We start from the raw sequence: 26360 nt of genomic DNA on the forward strand, positions 1-26360 counted from the left end.
TTAAAGCTATGAAGAAATTAAAAAGACAATTCAGCATGAAAGTCTGTAGAGTGGTGATTCTTGGGAGGTGCTGGAGGAATTCAGGTGGGGCATCCAGACATCTTCTCAGGCACCAAGAATAATTTATTTCAAAACCTGGTGGTGGTTTTGCAAATTTCCAATTTAATATTTTTTAAGTAGTACATATTCATTTAAATACACACACACACACACATATATATATATATAGATATATAGATATAGATATAGATATAGATATAGATATAGATATAGATATAGATATAGATATAGATATAGATATAGATATAGATATATAAATTTATATTGATTTCAGAGAGGAAGAGAGAGATAGAAACATCAATGATGAGAGATAATCATTGATCGGCTGCCTCCTGCACGCCCCACACTGATGATCCAGCCCACAACCCAGGCATGTGTCCTTGACCAGAATCAAACCCAGGACCCTTCAGCCCATAGGCTGACGCTGTATCCACTGAACCAAACCAGCTAGGGTCATTTTATACACTTGTTGAATAAACTGTATATTTCACATTTTGTTTTTATTTTTAAGAAAAATAATCTAAGAGTCTGCTTAAGGTACAGACTAATTTTGTTATCTCTCTTGGCCAGGAGGAATTTTTAAACCTACCCTTATCCCGAGTGAGCTCTTCAAAGATCCCCTCATTACACTGGCAGGTCTTGATTCCAACTCTTTCAGTTGCTCAGCCTAAGGCCTACTCTCTATCCCTAAAAAATTCTTTAAAGATAAGATTCTTGTCTACCAAGATCTGGAATGACTTTGGGCAGCCATAGATTCAGTGCCTAGTTACTAGTCTAGTTGCACACAAAAAAACAAAATAAAAAAATTTCCCCTTCAAAAACATTTTTTTGTTGTTGTTTTTTACTTTCATGTGAACTAAACTATATACTTGAGAAAGTGTTTCTTCTATTTGGTCATCTATTTCTAGATACTTTCAGATGACCTCATTTCCCATACTGCAGAAAACAGAAACCTTTATCAATTTTCTTAACTCTCCATTCTGGACCCATTCTTTGGTTGTATTTTCCCTTTTCTTGCCTCACCAACCCATCCCAGCTATAGTAGTAGCCTCTACAACAGAAACAACCTCTTATCTTCTCATCAGAGATCAAATTATTTTTAGGGTAGGGTCCTTTGGTTCCTTATTTAAAAGGTTTTCTTTACTCAGACAACAAAAGTCTTGACAATAGCACTGCTAAAACTCATCTGCATTTCATTTATTGCCCATGATTCTTGTCAGCTTAAGAATGTTCTCAAATTCACAGATGAATATGAAAGAGAAAAGGGGAGGTGGTGGTGTCAACAAGTGTTAGAACAGAATTTAATAACAACTTAGTTTTTTTTAACCGTACTTAAAGTCAGCTAAGTTACATGTGGTTGAGAAAAATGTAATAATGCCTTAAATTTGGCTGAAATAGAATGCAATATGTAATCAAACATGTAGTTCAAAAAGAAGTCCTTGAGTTATGATAAACAGATAACAAAAAAATGGGATTTTTTAAATAAACAGATATGCATTCTAAAACCTTATTTCATTCTTATTTCCTTAAGAGCTCTTGAGGAAAATAATCTGATCATGGAGAAAACAAATTAAACATTAACATATGGTTTTCCTGACAGCTTGTCTCAAAATTCACATTTATTAGTCAAGCCATATCCTCTCAAAGTTTTGATTTTGAAAAGTTGGGGGAGATCTGATGAATTTCCTATGTATCATTAGTTTTCAAGTTTGTACAACCATACATGGAAGTATCCCTCTTGATGCAGGTAAACATATGAAGTCACCACCAGAGGTACTTAGACACTCAATGAATAAAATTAATATGCATTCTTTCATACATACCATAGTCACATCTGGACTCTTTCATGCAAGTTCCCTCCAAATCATTAAATCTATGCCATAAATTAACAATGACGGAGAAGCTAATTAATTTTCAACAAAAGGACTAAAAAGTATTCCTATCAATTATTTTAAACATGTGAACCAGTAAACCTTCATAGGTCTTGCCAGAGAAAAAGCAGCAAGGTGCTTAATTCTACACCTCCCCCCCAAAAAAATGTCCTGTTTCCTACTCAAATAAGAGTAAAAGAGTATTGTAGCCTCAAAGCTTCTAGAAAGAGTTTTCTGTATTTGTTACCTGCTTCCTTTCCTCCCACTTACCCCAAATTGATAGTTTCTGCTTTGAATATTCCACAGATATTCCCTGGCTAAGGCAAATAATATATGGGTTGCCAAATCTGGTAAGCATATTTCCATTCCCATTTGTGACTACTTGCCCACCTTCTTCTGCTTGATTTCTATAATACCCACTCCCTCTTCTCCTTCCATCCAGGCATCCTTCTGTCTCCATTAAACGGGCTCTGACTTCTTTTATTCTAAAACTACATGATCTATTTAATGCACACCTACAGTTTTAAGTAACACTCCCATATGACACTTTCTAAATCTCTATCTCCGGCTAAGATTTTTATCTTAAGCTTAAGACCTGACCTGTAGACACCTCTCTATGTCCCACAAATACCTCAGGTTCCACAAGACCCAAAGTGAGCTCGCTCATTATTTATCTTTAACTCTCTGCCTAAGAGTGAACAACGGCACTACCCATCAAGTCAGGCATTTAAAGGAGAATCCTCCTCTCCTATTCTCCAGAGGCAATTATTCATTGAAGCCTACCAGTCCCAGCTCCTTAACATTCCTTCCACTCAATCACCATTGCTGCTGTCATGGTTTAGGAACTCATTACGCCTCTTACAGACTCATGTAGTGGCCAACTGATTCATCTATCTGATTCTAGCTCTGTGCATCTATGTTTTACCCATCGAACCTGCACACTACTGCCAGTGTGGTCTTTCTAACTTGCAAATATGATCACATCACTCCTTTGCTTAGAATTCTTTGGTAGCTCCCATAATCATGCTTCCCAAACTCACTTACCCCTAGAGATTCTCAGTCATCAGATCAGAGCTAGGACTTAAGTCAGGCGTCCTCAAACTACGGCCCGCAGGCCACATACAGGTGTTTTTGCCGTTTTGTTTTTTTACTTCAAAATAAGATATGTGCAGTGTGCATAGGAATTTGTTCACAGTTTTTTTTTTAAACTATAGTCCGGCCCTCCAACAGTCTGAGGGACAGTGAACTGGCCCCCTGTTTAAAAAGTTTGAGGACCCCTGACTTAAGTATCTGCATTTTAATGAGAGCTCTAGTTGATTCTTATAAGAAGGCAGGTAACACTGATCCACAGAATTAAATCTCAACTTTTTTACATAGCATGTATGTCCAGCCTCATCTCCCCTGACTTCTCTCACCATAACACTTCAATATACACATATGATAGCTAGTGTTTAACTACCTTGAGTCACATATCATTCCCCATAGTGCCATAATGCTGTGTTCTCTCACACCTCAACACCTTTCCACATGCTGCTCCCACTGCCCATGATACAGTCTCTGGCTTATTCAACTAGTCCCGAAAGTCTTGGTCCAAACCTTACCTCATCTATGAAAAGCCTTCTCTGATTTCCTTAATCAGATGTAGGGATGCCTTTTCCTATATCCCTATGAGTTTGTGTATACCCCCGTTTAACATTTTAGCAGCCCCACTGTGGCATTCTAACAGTTTAAAAGTACATTGACGCACTAGTCCAGGGGATATGAAAGAAGAGAAACCTTTATCTTTTTATCCATAACACCTTACATGGAGCCTCATGTTAAATAAATATTTAAAGAAATACCAAGTGAATGACAGAAAGCCACATTAAGTGAAAAGGATTGACTTGGGTTCTAGCCCCATTGTGCAAATCACTACTTGCCTCCACCAAACAAGTTGAGAATCTTAGTTTCTATATAGGGACACATTTAACACAGGACTTCTTTGGGACCATTTTTTTCAACATTTTATTATAGGAAATTCAACTGTATACAAAAGTAGTTTCAATCATTATCAACTCACAGCCACCATTTTTTCTCTATATCACCATCCACTTCTCCCTCTTTGGAGTATAAGCAAAAATGATATTTGGATATTGCTTATAATCGGAAAACCTTTAACACTATAGCATAATCTTATGATTCACTTTGGTAGATTGGATTAATGGTCTAATTCTTCACACACATCCCCTTGTTAGAACTATTCACCCTTACCCTTTCTTGGGCCTATATATTTCCCCACCTCTAGAAATTAGATTTGGCTATGTAGAATAGCTTTCATCAAAAGGATGTTAGTGAGCATGACCCAAGCAAATCTTGAAATGTACTTGCACGTTTGTGTTTACTCTCATGTACTCTTGCTTTTTGGGATAGAAAGAACATGTTTCCAATAACCACTGGTTCGTGGAGGATAAGAAACATGTAGAGAAACCCTGGACCCAGCCTGAAGCTTGGAACCATCTCCTCTCCACAGACTCACAAATCTACATCCTGAAGCAGAGCCAACCCAGACAACTTATAGACATGTGAGCAAGAAGTAAATACCTATTGCTGTATGCCACTGATATTTCGTAGTTGTTATTTAGAAAAATTTAAGACAACTCATAAAGATTAATAAAAATTCCCTAATATGAAATTCCTTAGTATGAACACAAATGATTTTTTTTTGTTTAGAGCTTTCTATATTTTTAAAGATACAATTCTGTTTAAGTCTGAATTATATTAAAATATTTATGGTATAATTTTAAAAGTAAAGTTTTTATTTAGAGGTAATACTTTTCCAAAATTGTAATCTATTGAAATCTATTGTACAAAATCACAACCAGGATATCGACATTCACACATTCAGAAAGCCAATTAAATAATAAGTTTTAATATTTCAATAATTCCATCCCTGAAAAAGCCCACAAAAAAATGGAAAGAAGTAATAGAAGAACAAAATAGAAAGGTAACTGATAGAAAATTAGTAAGAAAGAGGTGGACAAAAATCCAACCATATCAATAATTACAGTATATTTTAATGGACTAAACTCTCCAACAGTTTCTTGAAAAAAATGGAGAAGCTGGTTAATATATATGTGAAAAGGCAAGAGACCTAGAATGGGCAAAATAATTTTTTTTAAAAAGAATGAAATTGGAATACTGATTCTATCTGATTCTAAGACTTGCTATAAAGCTATACTAATGAAGACAATATTGTTTTGGCTTAAGAATAGCTCTACAAATCAATAAGAATGAATCAAAAGAGACTTAGACCTATACCATTAGTTGATTTTTAACAAAGGCACCAAAGTAATTCAATGAAGGGATTTTTTTCCCAAACATCTTTTTTCCCAATGAGGAAAAATAAATATTAAACTGAAGCTCTCCCCTACTTTTTCCTGTTTGTGTTGTTTTGTTTGTGGGTATTTTTTGTTTTTGCAACATATATAAAAGGTAACTTGAAATGGATCACAGACCTACACAAAAGAACTAAAATCATAAAGTTTCTAAAGGAAAAAATCTGTAGTTTGGGTAAGATAAATATTTCTTAAATAGGTCAAAAAGAGCATTATAACTATAAAAGAAAAAATTGGTTAAATGAACTACATTTAAATTAAAAACATGTGTTCTTCAAAAAACAAGATAAAGAAATCAAAAGGCAAGTCAAAAACTGGGAGAAAACATTGGCAACACATGTATATGACAGAAAGTTTGTATTTAGAATATACAGTGAATTCTACTTACAATTCAATAATAAGACAACCCTAAGAATGTGTTTAAATTGGCAAAAGTTTTGAACAGACATTTCACAAAAGAAGATAAACAAATAGCCATGAAACACATGAAAAGATACTTTAACATCCCTAGGCATTAGAGAAGCACAAATTGAAACCACAGTGAAATACCACCACACATCCACTAGAAATACCAAAACTAGGAAGACAGACAATTCCAAGTGCTGATGAGGATATAGAGCAACTGCTACGCTCACACCTCGCTGATCCCAGATGCGGAGTATACAGTCCTTTGGAAAACAGTTTGACAATATTTCATAAAGTTAAATCTATACTCAACTTATGACCCAGCACTCCCATCATAGATATTTAACCAAAAACAAATGGACACATATGTATGTCAAAATAATGCATGCACGTGAATGTACATAGCAGCGATATTAATAATCAAAAACTAGAAACAACATAAATGTCATTCAACATAGAAAAACTTGTGGCACATCCATACTGTGGGATATACTCATCTATAAAAAGGAACAAACTGCAGGTACATACACAACATGGCTCAGCCAGACACGAAGGTGATAGAGGGAAGATCAATGGCTGCCTGTAGTCAGGGGTTGAGGAAGGTAACTGACCATAAAGGGGGCAAGAGAGAAACATTCTGAGGTAGTAGAAGTTATTTGATTGTGATATTGGTTACACACCTGCCAATATCATCAAACTGCACATTTAAAGTGGGGCAATTTATTGTACACAAATTAGACCTCAAAGAAGCTAAGAAAAGACACATGTGGAAAATGCATTAAATCAGACAATATCAACACGAAAATCCTCTAATCCTGAAACTATTCTGTGTTTGCATTATAAGGGAAATAACAATGAATGAGTGAATAATCATGAGCCCCACCCATTCCTTCTCTTTACAAGAAATAAATGAATCATTCTGGATGAGGTATTCATCAAAACGATGCCATGCTAAAATGGAGCAGAAGTGAACTACAAATTAAAGTTATTTATATATGAAAGTTCCTTCCAAGCACATGATTCCGAGAGAAAGAGAAAGTTGGCTTAATCATGTGATATTCAATACCTTTTTCATCCTGGTTTTTCCATTTCGGCTCTCTCTGTGAAGTAGTTGATCAAATTCGCCACTCTCACAGGACACACTCCTTTCTCCCAAGTGCAACCTTGACCTGTATCAGAAAGGAAAGTCATCAATGACAATGTCATTATAACTCTTTCATCATTATTATGTCTTTGTTTCATTCATCTGAAAACAATTTACTCAGTGCTTGAGTATCAGCAGTAATGTGAGGAGGAATGAGGCTATTTGAGAGTTACTACCCATGCAAGCAAACAAACTGATATGGGGGGTATATGTATATAAAATTTAACTACATATAACAGTCTTTATTGAACACTGACTATCTGTGGGACACAATACTGCTTCATAGGAATTACCTCATTTAATGCTCTCATTAACCCTATAACATAAATTACATTATCCCCATTTTACAGATCAGGAAATGGAGGCTTGAAGAAAGTAAAAAAAAAAAAAAAAAAGCCTCAAGCCATGTACAAATTCCATGCTTGTTCTGCTATGCCATGTGCTGTCTATGGTGCATATTATGGGAATACCAAAAAATAAAAATAAATGAAAAAAAATTAAATTAAATAAGAGGTGTTGTTCATGTGCCTTTTGTTCATGTGCCTTCAAGCAACACACAATCTTACAAGCAAGAACACAGTCATGCCCTAGCCTGTGTGGCTCAGTTGGTTAAGCATCTTTCTGTGCACCCAAAGGACGAAGATTCCATTCCCGGTCAGGGCACATGCCCAGGTTGTGGGTTCCATCCCCAGGCTGGGTGCATGTGGGAGGCAATCAATAAATGTGTCTTTCTCACATGCATGTTTCTTTCTCTCTCTCCCCCACTTCTTTTCTCACTAAAATTACTAAAAACAACTGTGTGTGTATGTGTGTGTGTGTGTGTGTGTGTGTGTGTGTGTGTGTGTGTGTGTATGCCTAATATACAAAGTGTCCCCTCGGGAGTTCAACCAACTGGAAGTTTGATTACATGCACTGATCACCAGGGGGTGGTGCAGAACAAAGGAAGGCCCCAGCCAGCAGCCACTAGGGACCCTACCCATGCACAAATGCCATGCACTGGGCCTCTAGTATATATATACTGGGTGTGTATGTATATGAGTATATGCATGTATGTGTACCAAATGGGCATACTGACAATTATGTCTAAAGAGACAGGTAACGGCACCATTTAAAAAATAAGATGGCCACAATTAAAAATCAGATATTCAAATTAGAGCTGTTTCTCCTCTCTAGGAACCCTTCTGGGTTTTTAAATATATAGCCAAAATCTGATTGGAAATAGCTTTGTTTTATTTTCACAGATTTCCCTATCGTTTCTTCTATTATAAACTCCTTAAAGTAAATATAGTGCCATCTAAGTACTTTCAAGGTCTTACTTAAGGTAACATGGAAATGTTGTTTAAGTGCTAATTGAGTATGTGTGCATGTTTCGAAGAAACAAAAATATATGGGTACTTGCATTCTGATTCTTAGTGACCCCTATTAATTTTAATTTTGGTATTCCTTTATCCCTAACACCTATATTCTAATTAAATTCACACTAAAATTTCAAATTTATGACATACAGTGTGTTTATCACACAAGTGGCTTCTGGTAGAAACATTCTACCTAAACACCAAGAGATTGGACTGGGTGAAAGGGAAGGGGAGGGCAGGGGAGGGGAGGGGAGGGGAGTGGAGGGGAGGGGAGGGGAGGGGAGGGGAGGAGGGGAGGGGAGGGGAGGAGAGGGGAGGGGAGGAAAAGAAGAAAACATGAAAGCAGGATGGAAGGGAGGGAGGGAGGGAGGGAGGGAGGAGAAAGGAAGAACAGTATTCCCCTTCTCCAGACTGCTGTTTTTAGGGCACCACCTCCAACCAGGAGTTTCTTTCTTATCCACCCACCACTTCTGTACTTCATTTTGACTGTGAACTCTTAGTCAACTCATTAAGCTCTCTAAGTCCTAATTTTCTCATCTGAAAAGTGTACATACTTAACCAGAATCCTAAATGTTCCTGGCTCTTGCCATGTTTACCTTTGACGATGTGTGTGAAGGCAATTGAAAAACGTCTAAAATACCTCACCACTATTCCCCTCTCGTGGGGATGTGTGCTCCCATCACATTGCTTCAGGCAAGCTCATGGGGGAAAGCATTAGGACTTTTGTCCTTCGTGAAAATCAACGCTCCCTGCCTCGCCCTTCCAAGAAGCCGGTGAGCTGTGCGATGGAGCAGGAAGGAAAAGCCAGGCTGAGAGCTGAGAAGCCGGACGGACTGAGATGGCAAAGAGGGGAGGAGAGTGGAAACAGGGAGAGCCAGGCGAGAGGCTGCTTAATGTTGGAAAGCAGCGCCAAGCTAAATTAGAACCAGGAGTGTGCGTACCTGCACCTTACCTCATCGCTCTATAATCTGTAACCTGAGCTCCCTCCCAGAGAAGTAAAAATAGCGAGGCTCCTCAGCAGCCTGGCTCTGCCGGGCCTGGCAGGGAAGGATAGGGGACCAGGCAGAGAAGGCCAACCTCGGGGTCTGGGCCGGAGCGCCCCCTCCACTGCCCACTGGGTGAAGAAGACGGAGGGAATGTAACCGGGAGGGGTGGCACCCAGGGCCTAACAAGGGAACCTTCTGGGAGGAGGACGACAGGCTGCCCTGGGGTCACCCGTTTCTGTCACTGGCGCTCTGGCATTTCCTCCAAGTGAAGTATCATGGAAGCTGGGAGCCGGCCTGCTCCTGCCATGATCCAGGCGAGTGCTCACACAGGTGCGGAGCAGATGAGGCGGTCTTTGCAGGCCCGGAGCGGCTCCCAGCCGGGTGGAGGCAAAGATGTCCTGCGCGGTTGCCTGGCTCTCCATGAACACGTTCCCCTCACTGGGTGGGTGAGCCTGGGCTCCCCTCCTCCAGTTTGGGGTCAGCACCCTCTCCCATCCACTCTGTACAGCGTTTTGGCATTGATTACGCAAGTGACTGGGGAAGGCTTTGCCCGCTGCTGGCTCCTACTATGTGGATAAAGCGATCAAGTAGGAAGGGGACAAAGCGGATTATTAATTAGCCATATCAAAAACTAGCAACCTGGAATGTCTTTCCTCATTCTTTGGGGTGATCATGTATTGAATGCTACTAATATAGGGAAAGTAATTTTCAGAATTCCTAACGTTGAATCAACCCTGTGTTTGTGAAATAAATCTTACTTGCATTAAAAAGAAAGTTTCAGGGAAGATGCTAAATTTCCATAGGATGTCCCAGAATTTCAAATCCTCTTTAAAAAGGAGGGGATTGTGGAGGAAGAAAAGAAAACCAAACCCAAATATTAAACTAAATAATCTGGGCCCTTTGGCTACGCAAATTTCACTCTGATACTGTAAACGTGTTTTCCGCTGACTTTGCAAAACTCCCTTGGTTCATGCAAATGGGCTTTGCTCACCCGCTCTGCAAGAACGCAAATATCCTTTCTGCTGCCCTTGGAAGAAAAGGTAGCATTTTTGTTTCAGTCTGCCACTTGTTCCGAAATAGGGCTCTCAACGCATTCTTGTCTATGAAGAGTCAAGAGAGAAGGCTTGCGTGCGAGCTCTCTCTCCCCGGCTTCGCCAGAAGAAATAACAGGGAACAGACTGACGGAGTGGAAACAGGAGAGAGGGAGCCATGCAAACCTGGGCTGGAGGCCTGTTTCTGCCTCCCAAGCTCTGCAGCCCCTGAGACTCCAGCACCGTCTGTGCTGCACTCATCTCTCCTGTGAGAACGGCAAGAGTAGCGCCCACCTCGCTGAGTTACTTCAGCGGTTTAGTGAGAGAGTGCTTGCCAAAGCCCCTGGAGACTCACTGTCCAACAGAAATATAACGCAAGCTACCCACGTAATTTTAAACTTTCTAGTAGCCTCATTTTTTTTTTAAAAAAAGGAAAGTGTTCATTACGGTAACACTTTATGTAACCCAACATATTCAAATTATCGTTCTGATACCCAAGCAGTAGAAAAACATATGTCAGTGAGATAGTTTACATTCACTGTCCCCATTAAATCTTCAACAGCCAGTGTGTATTTTGCACTTTCAATGTGTCTCAATTCAGACACTAAGTTCTCTGAAAATGCTTGATCTATCTTTTGATGTCTTGAAATTTGTATTTGAAGAAGAGAAAAATGGGTTCACATACCCACGTTGTTCCAAAAGTGTTCCAAAAACGGAATCAAGTATTCATGTTTTAAATTTAAAATAATTAAAATGAAATAAAATTACAAAGCGAATTCCTTAATCATACTCCTCCCCTTTTCAGGTGCTCTCAGTAGACACATGCGACTAGCGGGTACCACATTGCACCATGCAGCTTTGGAGAAATGCCTGGCACTTCACGGGTTCTCCATGACTGACATATTTTCTTCTGTCCACTAATATTTTATCTGAATATCAAGCACTGACCTTTCAACTTGAGAGAAGTATAAATTACATCTACAACAGACTTCTGCTCTGTTGAAAACCAAGAATAGAAACAGCCTCATTTTTATTTGCCATCCCATATATTTTCCCAAACCCTCCTCTTCTAGAACAGCAGCCATCAAGCTTCTCTAGTTTTTTTTTTTTAATGCATCTCAGTTAGCCTGACCACTCATACTACACCCTCCTGACTCCCCCTATCTCAGGAGGCAAGTAATCATACCAGTGTCTCCACCACACCTAAAAGGTGAACACAGGCCAAGGAGAATGAGCTTCACCAATCAAACACCGCTGCTTTGGACATGCGTGAGCTCTGGACTGATCAAAAATACCCATGTGCCCATGTGCCACTTAAAGAAATCCATAAGCCACCTTTTCAAAAACACCCTGCATTAGAATTTTACGAAGAACTTTCTGAATGCCACAGTTATTAGCATGAACCTGTCCATCACATGAATACATAACCTGCTTGCAAAATGGCAGGCAACTAAAAAGACTTAAGTCCATTTGCTTTTTCACTCCTCCAGCACACACAAATCTGAGAAACAGAAGAAATGGTTTGGACCAGATCATCAGCTCATTCTGTAGTAACAGTCCGTAGTCCTTGCACCTCCAGTCTTGAGGACACTGACTATTTCCTCTGACCTCCAGAAAAGAAACGGGCAAAGCTCTCAGATGCTCCATAATGCATGGCACCATGGGGTGGATGCTTTCCTAGATGTAAAGAGTGTCTGCTGTTGCTGGCTGCCCCGTCTCCCTTCCCCATCCCTCTGGCAGCATCTCCCTGATAGTCCTGTGGAGGAATGGACCTGCCATTGGATGTGACCTTCTGGGATTCTCAATTAAATTGTTCTCTCCTCCCAGCCAACAAGTATGTGTTTGACCCAAACTAAACCGATCGGGTTCTCTCTCTCCCTGAAATCTGAATCCTGAGCAACGTGTTACAAGAATTCAAAATGGCTAGGTTTCTTTCACACCCACACCCCGAAATCGTGACCTTGAAGAAACTGTCTATATGTTCTGCTGCCCGGGTTCAGCTTCCTTGCTGCTCTCCTTTTCAAGGACTAATCTTGGTCTTGTGCTTTTTCTTTAATATCACAGCTCCGTAGCCTTCAATAAAATCCTTTTTTTATTATTTTCATATTTTTTTAATTTTATTTTTCAATTACAGTTGACATTCAATATTATTTTATATTAGTTTCAGGTGTACAGTGTAGTGGTTAGACAATTTAGAAAGTGATTCCCCCAGAATTTCAAATACCCACCTGGCACCATATCTAGTTATTATAATATTATTGACTATATTCCCTATGCTATACTTTATATCCTTGTGACTATTTTGTAACTACCAATTTGTACTTCTTAATCCATCACCTTTTTTACCCAGTTCCCAACTCCACTCCCATCTGGCAACCATCAGTTTGTTCTCTGTTTCTATGAGTCTGTTTCTGTTCTGTTTGTTCATTTATTTTGTTGGGGTTTTTGTGTGTGTGTTTTTTTTTTTGCACGTATAAGTGAAATCATATGGTATTTGTCTTCCTCTGTCTGACTTATTTTACGTAGTATAATACCCTCTAGGTCTATCCATGTTGTTGCAAAAGACAAGAGTTCATTCCTTTTTATGGCCAAGAAATATTCCATTGGGTTTATGTACTACAACTTTTTTTATCCACTCATTTATTGATGGGCACTTGGGTTGCTTCCATATCTTGGCTATTATAAATAACACTGGAATGAACATAGTGGTGCAAATATCTTTTCAAATTAGTAGTGTGGGTTTTGTTTGTATACCCAGAAGTGAAATAAATCCCCCCTCCCCCACATGCCCTGAAGTTTCCTGGAGTCTGTTTGTTGGTTCAACCAAATTACTCTTAACTGAAATCATAGATAATGTTCTGTTATCCAATATGAAGTCTCTCAGGTCTAGGCCTGCTTGGCCAAAATGAACTTGCTGCTCCTTCTCCATCATGCAGACAGAGAGATGCCCATTAATGAGCTCATGAAGTTGAGTAACAGTTTCAGACAATTGCTTTTCAGTCTCCCAAGAGCCCTAATTAAAATCCTTTATTTGCCTCCAACTCAGACAACCTTTTCTGTGGAGGTGAGGATCCTTGAAGGACATGGAGTAAAATTAATCTCCAAATTGATGTAGAGATTAATTTTACCTCTGAAAAACCCTTCAGAGTGAGTCAAACTGATAACATTGTAAAATACAGCCATATTACAAAGTCCATTAAAAATGAGCTTGACCCCATATATTTCTCCATTTTCTGGGCAAATAACTCCCAGATGAAACTCCTCCCTCATGTTTCACCTCCTTGCTAATCTCCATTTTCATCATAAATTTATATGGCCTTTCATATAAACTACCTCAATAGTTATGTTGGAAAATCTTAGATGCTCTAAGCTCTCTATACTATCTGAAACAAACAAACAAAAATGTACAATGAACTGGAAATATTGTTGACAGGCAATATTTATAAGTACTGACTTCTATGCAGTGACTATTTGTGTGCTCAGATAAATACAGGCCTAATTGTTCCACACAGCATGGCAGAAAACTGCCCAAAGTTATACAGAGTGCAGGGTGAATGCTAATTTTCTGGTAGTATACATTACCAAAGATCATTTTATTATTAAATCTCATAACTTTATAACTTTTCCAAGCTCCCATTCATATTTCTCCATAATTTTTTTCCTCTGCAACATTATTTCCAGCTCCCATATTTCAAGCACCTTTGTTGATCTTGAAATTAAGCCACAGAGCCTTCTCCTTTCTCATTAGCAAAAAAAGTTGCTTGGGATGAACCGTGTTTGCCACATTCTCCCAATATATTATCTATGCCTTGATAATAAAAATTATACATTTGGAAGTTCCATAAATTCTTTCAGGTCATTCAGGTTACATCTGAAATAGCTGAGACCCAGTGGCCTATAAAGGTGAGTGCAGACTTGACTAATTTTCCTTGGACAATAACAGCTACAGAGACCTGACTTAGGCAATGGAAGAGTCCTGCCCATTAAGTCTCCTGTTACTTTAATCATGCATCTCAAGCATTAGTCCATTCTTGGGACTAATGTAAAACTACATTTTTATATTGAAAAATAGATTGTGAAATAATCTATTTAAAGCACTCTGTATAAAGAATACATAGGTGTTCACCTCAAAAAAAGGAGGAGTTGCTTCATTGTTATTTGTCAAACACTGTAAAAGGTCTTAGATTTTGCTATACTTGAAAGCTAACAAATTAGCTTGCCACAGTTCCATAAATGCTGGCACAAGACACAAGACTCCTGAGTCAAACAGTTGTATTATTCATAGTCCACAAAAAGCAGCAAGAACAATGCATTTGTAACAGTTCTCCTTGTTCCCAAGTATCACAGAAGTGACACTTATGGGCCCAGTGGACTGTTACAGAAAAGGAACCCTGAGCTTAGGGAATCCACATCTTTTATAATGGGCAATAGGCATGTTTACGCTTCAGATATTCTCTGATTGGAGCATCATCTTTATTATACTGAACTATAAGGAAACACTCAGGAGAAAATACCCTATCTACCTAGCCTGTTCACTATACAAACATATTTGCAAAGAGAGTTTAGAATAAAAGCAATTAGTGCTTCTGTGTATAACACATGCAGAAACACAAGGGACGCAACAGAGAATTGTCTCCTCACATTACTGAACTATGTACAATTTTCTATAAAATTTTACAGGTTGTTTTCAGATAAAGTAGGCAATAACTATTTAAACTTAGTTCTCACAAAGAAACCCATTCCTTACTCTTCCCAATCTAGGCATCATGATCTGAGATTTAATTATCAGGAGGATCCACCTGGCTCAGGAATCTCTCCTTAAGGATAACTTTAAAGCTTTTTACTTTTATAAATTCAAAACATTAAATATATTCTTGTGAATGAGTGAACATACCCTATTGAATGAGATATATGTAAAATACATGATTTACTAAAAATGTAGGTATGGTTGCCATTTTTTGTGGATATAGCATGCTATTCACTGAGCTGAGTATTTTGTACACATTACATTTTATTAGATATTCATAAACATTTATTGATGTTATTATCTCCATAATTGATGTGGAAAAAAACAAACAAGGCTCAATGAATACATTATCCAGTGTAACTAGTAAATGTCAAGACTGGGATTTGAAAGAAGGTCTGGCCAACCCCAAATTCAGGTGCCTATCTAATATACTACACTGCCCCTCCAAATAGTTACTTAGTGCTTAAATGTGGACAAATAGAAAAATAAATCATAAAGAGATCAATATAATGAGAGCCTGTTGTCATATCATAGTTCTGCAGCTCAGGACTAAGCTGCAATTAAGGATCATCTTAATATATTTCCCATAGCATTAGGGCTATAATGAGATTCCACCATAAAGATTTGCCCAATCAACTGTGTTACCATATCTTATACTCCAGAGAATGATAAGGTCCCTTTGAATCATTAGCCAAACTTAACAGATTTTTCTTGAATATTACAGACATAATTAAAGTCCAGTGATAGAATTAAATCACCTATAAGTCATGTCCTAATCATCTTTGACATACAAATCTACATCCTTTTCTGATCTACATTGGCCCTTTGGAACTAATTAAGTTTCTCTAAGAGGTTATGTATCAAATGCAAATATTAACAAAGTATTGAAAATTCAGGGTGGAGTAGGAACCAACATCACAGTGACACAATTTCTTATCAAATAATTTCATAGAAACTGGTTCCATACCTTGATTAACAGGGAGAGTGGTCATTAAATGAATTCATTACTGTAACATCAGACCACTCAAGGTCAGTGAGGACAAACAAACACCCCTCCATATAAAAAACAAAGACTTGTTTCAAAAAACAAGACCTGTGTTTTGGTAAGAGAAGAAATGCTCTTCCATCAATGTGGTTAGATGGTCTTGTTTTTCAGAAGGAAAAAAATAGTTACATTTGAGAAAATATTTAATGGCTCAACTAGTAAAGAAACCAACATGCCACTGTTGGAAAGTTTGAAAAGAAACTTGAACTTGTATCCATGCTTACCCTTGCTCATGGGACTAAAGTCCATCCTTCTTCTCTGTCTTGCTCCCACTTTGGGGGACAGTGAGAAATAATGCCCTCCTATCTAAGGCCTACAGTATTCAGAAAGGGGCCAGGCATGTGATGGAAGAAGTGGTAATTTCCACAGGGAATCATTAGAGTTGTCAGAGTGAGGGACTTCAAAAGGGGGCACCTGGAATGTGAGCACCAATCTCAAGACAGGAGATCCCATTTGGGGTGTAGGAGACTCCCAGAAAGGGCCACCTCCTTGCTAAGACCTTAGGCTTAAGGAGTCTTTCATTTGAGATAGAAGAGAAAATTGAGTTGGCTAGAATTATAATCTTTGTTTCTCCTACATGATGATATTCCTCTGCCATTATCCTAACCCTTGATTAAGTAACTGCATGTGCCTGTGAATTCTGATAGTACTTCGGCCTTTTGGAAACTGAAATACCAGGGGCGCTCCCCCATTTTCAACCAGACTTGAATGCAGAAGGAGCCTGTGCCCCTCAGGTGGCCCAGAGTCATGGTCATCAGTTAGTGATGACCCTGGATCCTACAGTCGTGTTCTGCAGGGAACAACCTATGATTGTTTCCAAGACTAGTGAAGGTGGCTTTTGCATGAGGAGCTCACCGACCTCTGGGCTGCATCTGCAAGGCTCACACTCCACCTTTGAAAGCGCATTGTTACTGCTATTGCTGTAATCCTTTCTGTCTCTGTTTGCTTTCAGAAGAGTTCTTGTTTCTGTGAGATATTTGGTTTAATGTTTTGTTTAATGTTAACTTGTGTGTGTGTGTTTCAAAACTAGGATGAAACAATTAAAGATAAAAAGACAAGGAGTTAATATTTAGTTGCCTTATTTATATTTACTAATTTAATAGTCAGTTCAAACGTGCATTAGGACACCAATTTGAAACACAAAATAAAACACACACAAGAAAACATTGAGGCTCAGATATATTAGATTATGTGCTCAAACTCATGTCACTGCTTAGGGCAGACCTAGGATTTAAATGAGGGCTAGACCACACTCCACACTCCACACAAGTTCCACAATTGCCCGGATGTATTTTGTAAAGCACAGATATAAAATATCCCATGAAGGTGGGCTGCCACAAATACATCCTTAAGAGAATTTTTCAGAAAACAGAGACAAGCGATTTAGAACTGACTTGGGAGATAAAATTATTTCTGACAGATATACAGCTACATGAGCCTCCCTACAGATAAGGGTGTGCTTGAACTCCATAGCAAATACCTTTAACAAAAACATTCCAGATCATGGCCAGCCTTTTCCTCATGCAAACCAATGCTTACTCAAAGAACTCCAGGGGCTTGTCAGGTGACCCGAAATGTCTTAAGATAGACAAAGCTAGCAAAATCTAGGGGGGCAGAGACAGGTATGAAAGTGTCTGGAGCAGTATTGTCCCCAGATCTTTTCCCCAGGCACAGAAGGTGTCACACAACCCTACAGTTAACGATATTTAATTACTATCTACCCATGTTCTGGGGATCACTAACATACAATTGTTCAGATGTTCACGTCAACACCAAAGTGGTAATAACCAGAAATGATGGGAGATGAGAAGACAAGGAACAAAGTTTCTAAATCAAGCTTTGGGAAAGGTAGGAGTGGGGTGGGGAGCCGGCAGTCGAGGGTGAAGCCAGGGATGAGTGGCTATTTTCTCTTGTTCCCAGCATGCAACAAGACACCATCCTCTCAGGATCTTTGCTTTAAACACTGAGTACTTTCCAGGGAGGTCACTAAGGAAAAGCAGTGGTTACCGACCAAGGCTCCACGCCAGTCTGAAAAACATGTCAGGAGAATTATTTCTCCAGTGTTTCCACAGAAAAATTATGGATCCCCAGCGTATAATGTTCTCGAAAACATTGCTGAAGAGATTATGCAATGTGCATACCATGAAACGGTTCATCTGACCTTAAGACTCTAGTTTATTATGATATTTATTGAGTGGTTACTATGAGCCAGGCACTCTGCTAGGTGCTTCCTGTGCTACATACAAATATTGAATCTTCACCAATATTACCCCAAGAAGATTACATTCTCATTTAACAGATAAGGAAACTGAATCTCTCAGAGGTTAGGAACTGGAAAAAGAACCAGTGAGTGGTGTGACTGGGCTTCAAAACAGAGTTAGTTTGATTCCAAAGTCAGTGTATGCTTCTTTCAACCAACAACACCTTCTTGCTAGGTGGGTGCTGGCTGGGGGTCCTGAGATTATCTTTAAGTTTTGTATTAAAACTCTCTAAAACACAGAAAGTAATAAATGCTTCTGTGGTTGTGCAGTTTCAAGCATCAGTGGCCAGATCAGAATGTATTTTCCAGAAGAGCAAGGAATCTATTTTTTTAGATATATTTTTTAAATTCTTTATTGTTTAAAGTAGTACATGTGTCTCCTTTTTCTCCCATTGACCTCTCCCTGACCACTCCTACCCCCCAGCACATGCCCTCACCCGCGCCCCAGTGTCTGTGTCCATTGATAATGCTAATATGCATGCATACAAGTCCTATGGTTGATCTCTTACTCCCCTGCCTGCCCTCTGAGGTTTGACGGTCTGTTCGATGCTTTTCTGTCTCTGGATCTATTTTTGTTCAGCAGTTTATGTTGTTCATTATACCTCACAAATGAGTGAGATCATGTGATATCTCTCTTTCTCTGATAGGCTTATTTCGCTTAGCATAATGCTCTCCATGTCCATCCATGCTGTTGCAAATGGCAAGAGTTCTTTCTTTTTTTACAGCAGCATAGTATTCCAACAGAAGAGCAAGGAATCTTCTTAATAACAGCTTTGGGTGTGAAGCCAGCCAGGTCTGGGGCTGAACTCTGTGGTATGTACTAACTGCACCTAGAAGGCAGTGAGCTATGGGCCACGTCTTTGCACAGAGAGCAAAAATATGTCTTTTTCCTTAAAATTCTTTCCCAACCTCTCCTCAAGGGGGGTGGCAATGACTCCCTCAAGGGATCTTTAAGACCCTTCTGCCGAGTTGCTTGGGGCTTGCCTTAATGACGTAGCCCTCCCATAACACCTGATTCCTCCCAGGAGTCAATGGAGTTCCTGGTCTATAGGGTCATGGTTATGGACTCAGGGGTCCCAGAATAAGTATCCTGAATCGGATGAACTGCCTTATCTTCCATGTGTTCCCCTGAATGAAAGGCAAACACATTCATTTTATTTTTAAGCATCAAACCATTGATCTTATTACTGCAAACACTGGACTGGAGAACTTGTCTTGGTCCTGTGACCCAAGCCTCGCCCTTGGGATCCATCCAAGGAAAAAACTCAGATAAAACTCCAGAAGACTGCAATCAAAGTGGGTGAAAAATGCAGAAAATGACTTTCCATCTATTATTATACTCTGTGGTGGGGAAAATAAAATGATTTAATTTTAGAACTGAATTTTCTCTGATAACCAGGCACTGGGGATCATTTGCAAGCTGGCTTCGTGAATGTACATTTAACCTCGAAATTGGGCAGCTTTAAGACTGCTCATTAATGTATATGTAAGTTTTTACTAGTAAATTCATTACTTTGACCTATTGCTTTACAGCCTTAACATTTTTAGGAATAATATCTGGAAAAATGTTTAAGTGTCATATTATGGGTGAATATTATACAAAATGCCATTGCTCAAAGTTTAAAATAACAACAGCTAACATTTATTTAGCATTTACTACATGCCAGACACTGTTCCACAGACTTCAAAGACAGCAATTCATTTATTTCTCCCAGCAAACCATGAGATCCGTATTGCAATTATTCTCATGTTATATAGCTTAGGAAACTGAGGCACAAAGAGGTCAAGTACATTGCCCGAGGGCATGCCCACTTGGAATTCGGAGCCTGGCATCCAAGCCTTAAGAGTTATTATTCTTAGCATTATATAACTCAGGTCTTCATTTTTCAGATCCTCGAACATTAAACTATGATTAATTTCACTTCTGCTAGCATGCCACAACATGTGATGATGCCCAAGTACGTATTAGAAATGAGAAATTCAGATTAAATAAGTTTAATTTGTTCTGTAAGTCCATTAATATTTATTTACCCATTCTCTACTGAGGGTGGGCGATTCTGTGCCAGGTACGAGAGACAAAAATGAGTAAAACACAGTTCTGGTTTTGAGAAGCCCAGCCAAGTGGTAGAGCTCTATGAAGTCTGAATTTTCTAACCAACTGCTTCATTCCTCTGGCCCTCTTCTTGCACCTTCCTGCCCCCCACTCCCACCTGCTTTGAGAGCCCTTCTGACTTCAACATCATTCCAGTCATTTAATGTTGTATCGATGCTGGGAAAATACAAACCCAATAGAAAGCACACCCAATTGCTATTATACTAGCAACTTTAATGCAAATTCTCATCCAAACACATTTCCGTGCCAGGCTCATTGGTACTGGATTTGTACTGCGTATTCTCTTCACGGTACCTTGCAAGAGAGGCATCATTAGCCACATTGTCTCAGAGAAGGGAACTCAGTGAAGCTCAGGTAAGTTAGACTGCGTTCCCAGGCCCCAGTACAACACTTAGCCAGGCATTATCTGACTCTAAAACCCAACTCCTCCCACCAGGCTGCCAGGCCTCTTTATATAGATATATAAAGAGATTTCAGAGAGGAAGGGAAAGGGAGAGATAGAAACATCAATGATGAGAGCGAATCATTGATCTGCTGGCTGCTGCACACCCCATGCTGGGGATTGAGTCCTCAACCCGGGCATGTGCCCTGACGAGGAATCGAACCCTGACCTCCTGGTTTAAGGTCTCTCTCCTCTTTATACAAGCTATATGTATTCAATCTTTTCTCCTGGATATGGTTTGGCTTTGAATTTTGCTCCCTTTCATTCCTTGGGAAGACTGAGCAAATCCTGCGGTACAGTAAGTACATCACTTTGGACTCAGCTGACCTGGAAGGGAACTGGCAAGCTTCCTTTGCCCGCCTCCTTGCTGAGGCTGGAGCCAGCCGGAAGCAGCCAGATCCTTCTCCTCTCATCTGAGGCCCACCCTGGCCCCCTTGGAGAGTCCCAGAGCCAAGAGCATTTCCCAAGCAGCAGGCGGCCTCGGCCAACACTGGAGTCTTGTGTTAGGAGCATGTGTTTCTGTGTGTAGAAGCGGGGACACTCCTTCGGCTCCCCAGCCTGAGGTTTGCTCCCATATCTTCCCAACCCTTGAACCCAGAACCCCCCGCACAGCCCAGGCCGGCTCCTCCAGCCTCTTCTTTCTCCTCCTTGTTCAGAGAACAGACTCATGACCCTCCGCCTTCTCCTTGAGGAAGCCGGGCCGGGAAGGCGGAGGGAGGCCAACCCGCTTCCCCTCGCCCACACCCACTTCCCCTCTCAGATACAGTAATGGGGTCTGGTTTTCCTTTTTTTGGCTGCTAACTACACAGTTCCATGTCATTTCCTATTTCAACGGCTTTTATCCAATCCTGGAATGCACTCAGAACATTTAACTTCCCACTTAAATATGAAAGGATTGGGCTGTAATCCTTTTTGGACTGAAATTCTGTCTTTCAGTCACAGTCTCAACAGCATTTCGCCTAATCATAAAGTTGAAAGCATCGGAGTCCAGCTCTGGACATCCGAAATGAATGGCTGCCTCTGTGAAGGGGAACGGAGAGGCCCCTCACTGCAAGAAGAGGGAGCAATGCGCTTTTTTATTTTTTATTTTTTATTTTTTTAACACCATAACTTGAGCTTGAATCCTGAACACTGAATTCTGCTTTCACCATGACCTGAGTCTCCCTCTGCAGGAGTCTCAGACGGGCACTCACGTGCCATTTGTCTTTGTGAGTTTGTGCTCCTCCACACACCACACACACACTGAGTGGAGGAATACATTTAATAATGAGCCCCGACATTTCTTAAGTGCATGGTGGTGAGGTACTTTAAATACATGATCTCAATAAACCCTCAGAATGACATAATGATACCCATATTAAAAATGAATCATCTGCACTTGAGCAAGGTCACAGAACTGGCCAGGGTAACAAACACATGTATCCAGAGTAAAAGTCTCGGACTGGGGGGTTATTGTACATGAACCTGTGCTCTTGACCACTTTCACTTCCAGTCAAGCTGCAAACAGATTCATTGCAACTACAGTGGAAAAAATACAAGGGGACGGACTAAGCACCCAGCACTGCATACGACATTTTTTAAGCTTCAAATAAGTGAAGCCTGCAGGAGAAGGCAGTACTGTATCCAGGTAGCAGATGGCCTTAAGGTTTTGTGACTTGCTAGGAAGGGGAAGGTTTAGGGCTCAAACCAGGTCTGTCTGATTCCCAATTCAGTGCCTCCTGATGGAAGACGCTGTGACGAATTTTAAAACGGACTTGAAGCTGAGATAGTTTATTGGGTGGAAGGCTCTCTCTGCTCCGTGTTTCTTCCACAGCGGCCTCTGGGATTCTGCGTTATGATTCAGTGATACGAGACAAGGCTTACCTTGTTATTTCTATGACAAATGACTAAAGTGTGAATTTCTTGAGAGTATTCAGCACCTCAACAACTCCTAGTATATTGTCTGAAACTAAAATGAGCGCATACACTGCAATAAGAATTGTTTGAGTTGTCGTGTACCCATGGTGTGGGGAAGTGGGTTTTTGATATCTAAATCCAGCCTACCACCAGGAATGCTCAGGGCTACTCAAGAAGGCAAATAATCCTTTCCACTAATATTTACAGGGTAAAATAAGATTGATGTTAGAGTAATAAATTTGACAGTAAAATAGTAGTCAAGTTTTCAGGCTAATTTAAATTGGCTAATTGAAACAAGCGAATATTCTAGAAAAATTAATTGTACTGGACAAAAAGCAGTTCCTAAAGTGTTAACTAAATTTTTATTGGTAGTTCATCTCATGATAAAATTGTGTAACAAGTAATGAACCTAAAGCAGTAATATTATAGTGCAAAAAATTAAAATTTAAAAGCTATCAAGACTACATTATAAAATTTTCAAAAGCCTCCTAATATTTAAATCAAAAAAGGGGGGAATAGTAGAAGAATATCATGTAAGGAAAAATATCCTGTAAGTAAATTACATCTAAAAATTTGTACTTTAGAAAATTAATTGTAAGGCTAAAAGCAAGACACCCATGAAAAACACACATGGTGTCAAAACAAGCCAGAGGAAAATCATTTGGGCAAAAAATGAAAAAGGATCCCATCAATTTAATAGAAAATATCCCTTTATTAACTTTTGGTCAAGAATATGTTTGTATACTTTCAGAAAACAACTCCAAGACCATGTGGATTCCAGCAACAGAGAGGAATTGACAGGACTGCTCCAGCCACGAAGACAGAAGAGAAGCAGAGATGGAAGACACTTAAGTTGCCTTGCCATACTAGCAGTTAGCAGCTGTGCATCACTGCAGGTTGCCCAGGACCAAACCAGAGAGGGTTGGACCTGCATTACCACCATTTGTCCACCATCCAGAACTGAAATATCATTGCTGACATGTGCACATAAAGAACTGTTTGACATTGAAATTGGGACTCAAAAGAACTGTTGGCCCAGAAAGAAACTCACTACAGACTGATTCATTTGCCTTTCAGCATAACCATTATTGCTTGTCTCATTTTCGGTTCTTATAAGTGTATTTCTAGTAGCACATGATCTCACTCATCTAGGGGAAATGATAAACAACATAGACTGATGAACAAGAACAGACCCAGAAACAAGGAGGCATGGATCAGACTGTCGGGCCTCAGAGGGAGGGTAGGGGAGGGTGGGGATAAAGGGGAGAGATCAACCAAAGGACTTGTGTGTATGCATATGAGCCTAACCAGTGGTTAAGGACAACAGGGGGGTGGGGCATGCGTGGGGAGGGGTGTGGGATGGGAATGGGGGGATGAGGACAAATATGTGATACCTTAATCAATAAAGAAATTTAAAAAAATAAAAAATAAAAAGGAAAAAACATAAATAAAATGAGCACATAAATGTGAAGGGAGGGGTGGGGGAGATGAATGAATGAGTGAATGAATGAGTGAGTACATATTTTTAGAAGTATTAACATTTTCAATACCAATATCTTTAGGCGGGTTTTCATTAAGGGGGTCCCTTGGTTACCCGTATCAAATTCACCTCACACACTTGTTAAGATCAATTCATCCACACATTCCAGACCTCTTGAATCTGATTCTCTCAACTGAATCTCAGAGGTCTTCATTTTAAGGTAGTGGGGACTCCAAAGCATATCAAGTTTGTGACCTAAGCTGTGGAGCAAATCGGCTTAGCAAACAAATTTCCTCTGGGAGTAAGCCTGGGCCACAACACCCTGGAAAGCTCTTATAAAGGGTAAAGGAGAGCAAAGAGAGGGACTTCTAAGTCAACATCTACCTATCACCCAATGGGATAATCAGGTTGGAAATTGATTGCCTGATATCTTTTAAAAATCTTTTTCATCCCTAATTGGTATTTAATTTAAGTGTAATTTTATGAAAAGAATATAGTATATAGGTATAATTTAAAAAGTCAAATTTGTGTTAATGGGCTTGTTAAAAACTCTCTATGTCTTTTCTCTCATTTGCTTCTCCCCAGAAGTAACTCCCTTTTAACGTTGTAAATTACTTCTTTAAAAAGTCGTCTTAATTTTTCTAGAACTTAATATATTTATTTAATTAAGACTTTACTAGTCCTATTTTAATAAATGAGAATTTTAGCTCTTTTATACTCATTCCTTTCCCCTCTTCCATATAGCTATATTATAGTATTTCCATTATAAGACAATATGAATATTGTTCAGTGCTCAACCAAATTATAGACTATGGTTACACATCTTTTCTTGCATAGCTCTTTGTTTCTCCTGGGTTTAACAATTCCCTTATTGCCCGGCCAGCGTGGCTCAGTGGTTGAGTGTCTACCTATGAACCAGGAGGTCACAGTTCAATTCTCGGTCAGGGCACATGCCCAGGTTGCAGGCTCAATCCCCAGTGTGGGGTGTGTAGGAGGCAGCCAATCAATGATTCTCTCTCATCATTGATGTTTCTCTCTCTTTCTCCCTCTCCCCTCCTCCCTGAAATCAATAAAAATACATTTTTAAAAATTCCCTTATTTTAAAAAACCTATTTGTTTTATTTCAAATCTCTAGTTAAATCTCTTCTTACCTTTCAAAATCCTTAAAATATGTCCCTTAATCATTTTTTCACATGATGAAATTCGTAAGATAATTTATTTTATTTTTAATGTAGATAATCCTACTTGAATTATCCATCCAACCTGCTCTAATCTACATACATTTCTCTTTAAACTTTTAACTTCTGTTATCTTAGGACCTCCCTTTACAAATCTTCTTTTTTTCTGACCTGTATTGAATCTTAGTTCTATTCTCTTTTCCTTCTTGATTTACTCTTATTTTATTGGAAAACATCCTCCAGTAACTGAGAAAAAGTATATTGGAGTGAAAATGTTTAAGACTTTGCATGTCTGAAAATGCCTTTATTCTAACATCACATTTGATATTTGGTCTTTATGAGCAGAAATTTGTAGATTGAAGATCAGTTATTTCACAATTTTGAAGGTGCATTGTCTTCTACCTTTCAACAAGGCTGTTGGGAATTCATAGCATCCTGATACCCAATTAATTTTAAGTGTGAGTCATTTTTATTTTCTATTCTTTGGAAATTTTTCTATTCTTTGAAACTTGTTTTTGTTTCAAATATGTCTTGGGATGGGTACTTACTGTGCCCTTTAAATCTTAAGACATTTGCCCTTTGGTTTTGTTTTCCTTCTTTGGTCATTTTCTATTTCATATTTTTGCCCTATTATTTTTATAAATTTTATTAGATTTATTCACTTACTTCCTTAGCCTTTTTTTTCTTTTTGTCCATCTATTTGTTCTATTTCTGGATATTATCCACGTACTTTAGTGTTGTTGTTGTGTGTGTGTGTGTTTTTTTAAGCTCTTATATTTTTTAATTCCCAAGAGCTCCATATTATTCTCAGATTTAAAAAAAAAAAACAACACTCTGTTCCAGATTGCATATATCATTATCTAGTTTTCTCAAAGATAGACTATTTTTCTTTCCCTTACTTTTCTTGTTGTATTGGGAGATTTTTAAGAGAAGGAGTTAGAAATATCTTTACTCCAAAATTTTGAAAACAATC

The sequence above is a fragment of the Cnephaeus nilssonii genome, assembly GCF_951640355.1.
Source record: "Cnephaeus nilssonii genome assembly, chromosome: 14".
NCBI classification, from domain to species: Eukaryota; Metazoa; Chordata; class Mammalia; order Chiroptera; family Vespertilionidae; genus Cnephaeus; species Cnephaeus nilssonii.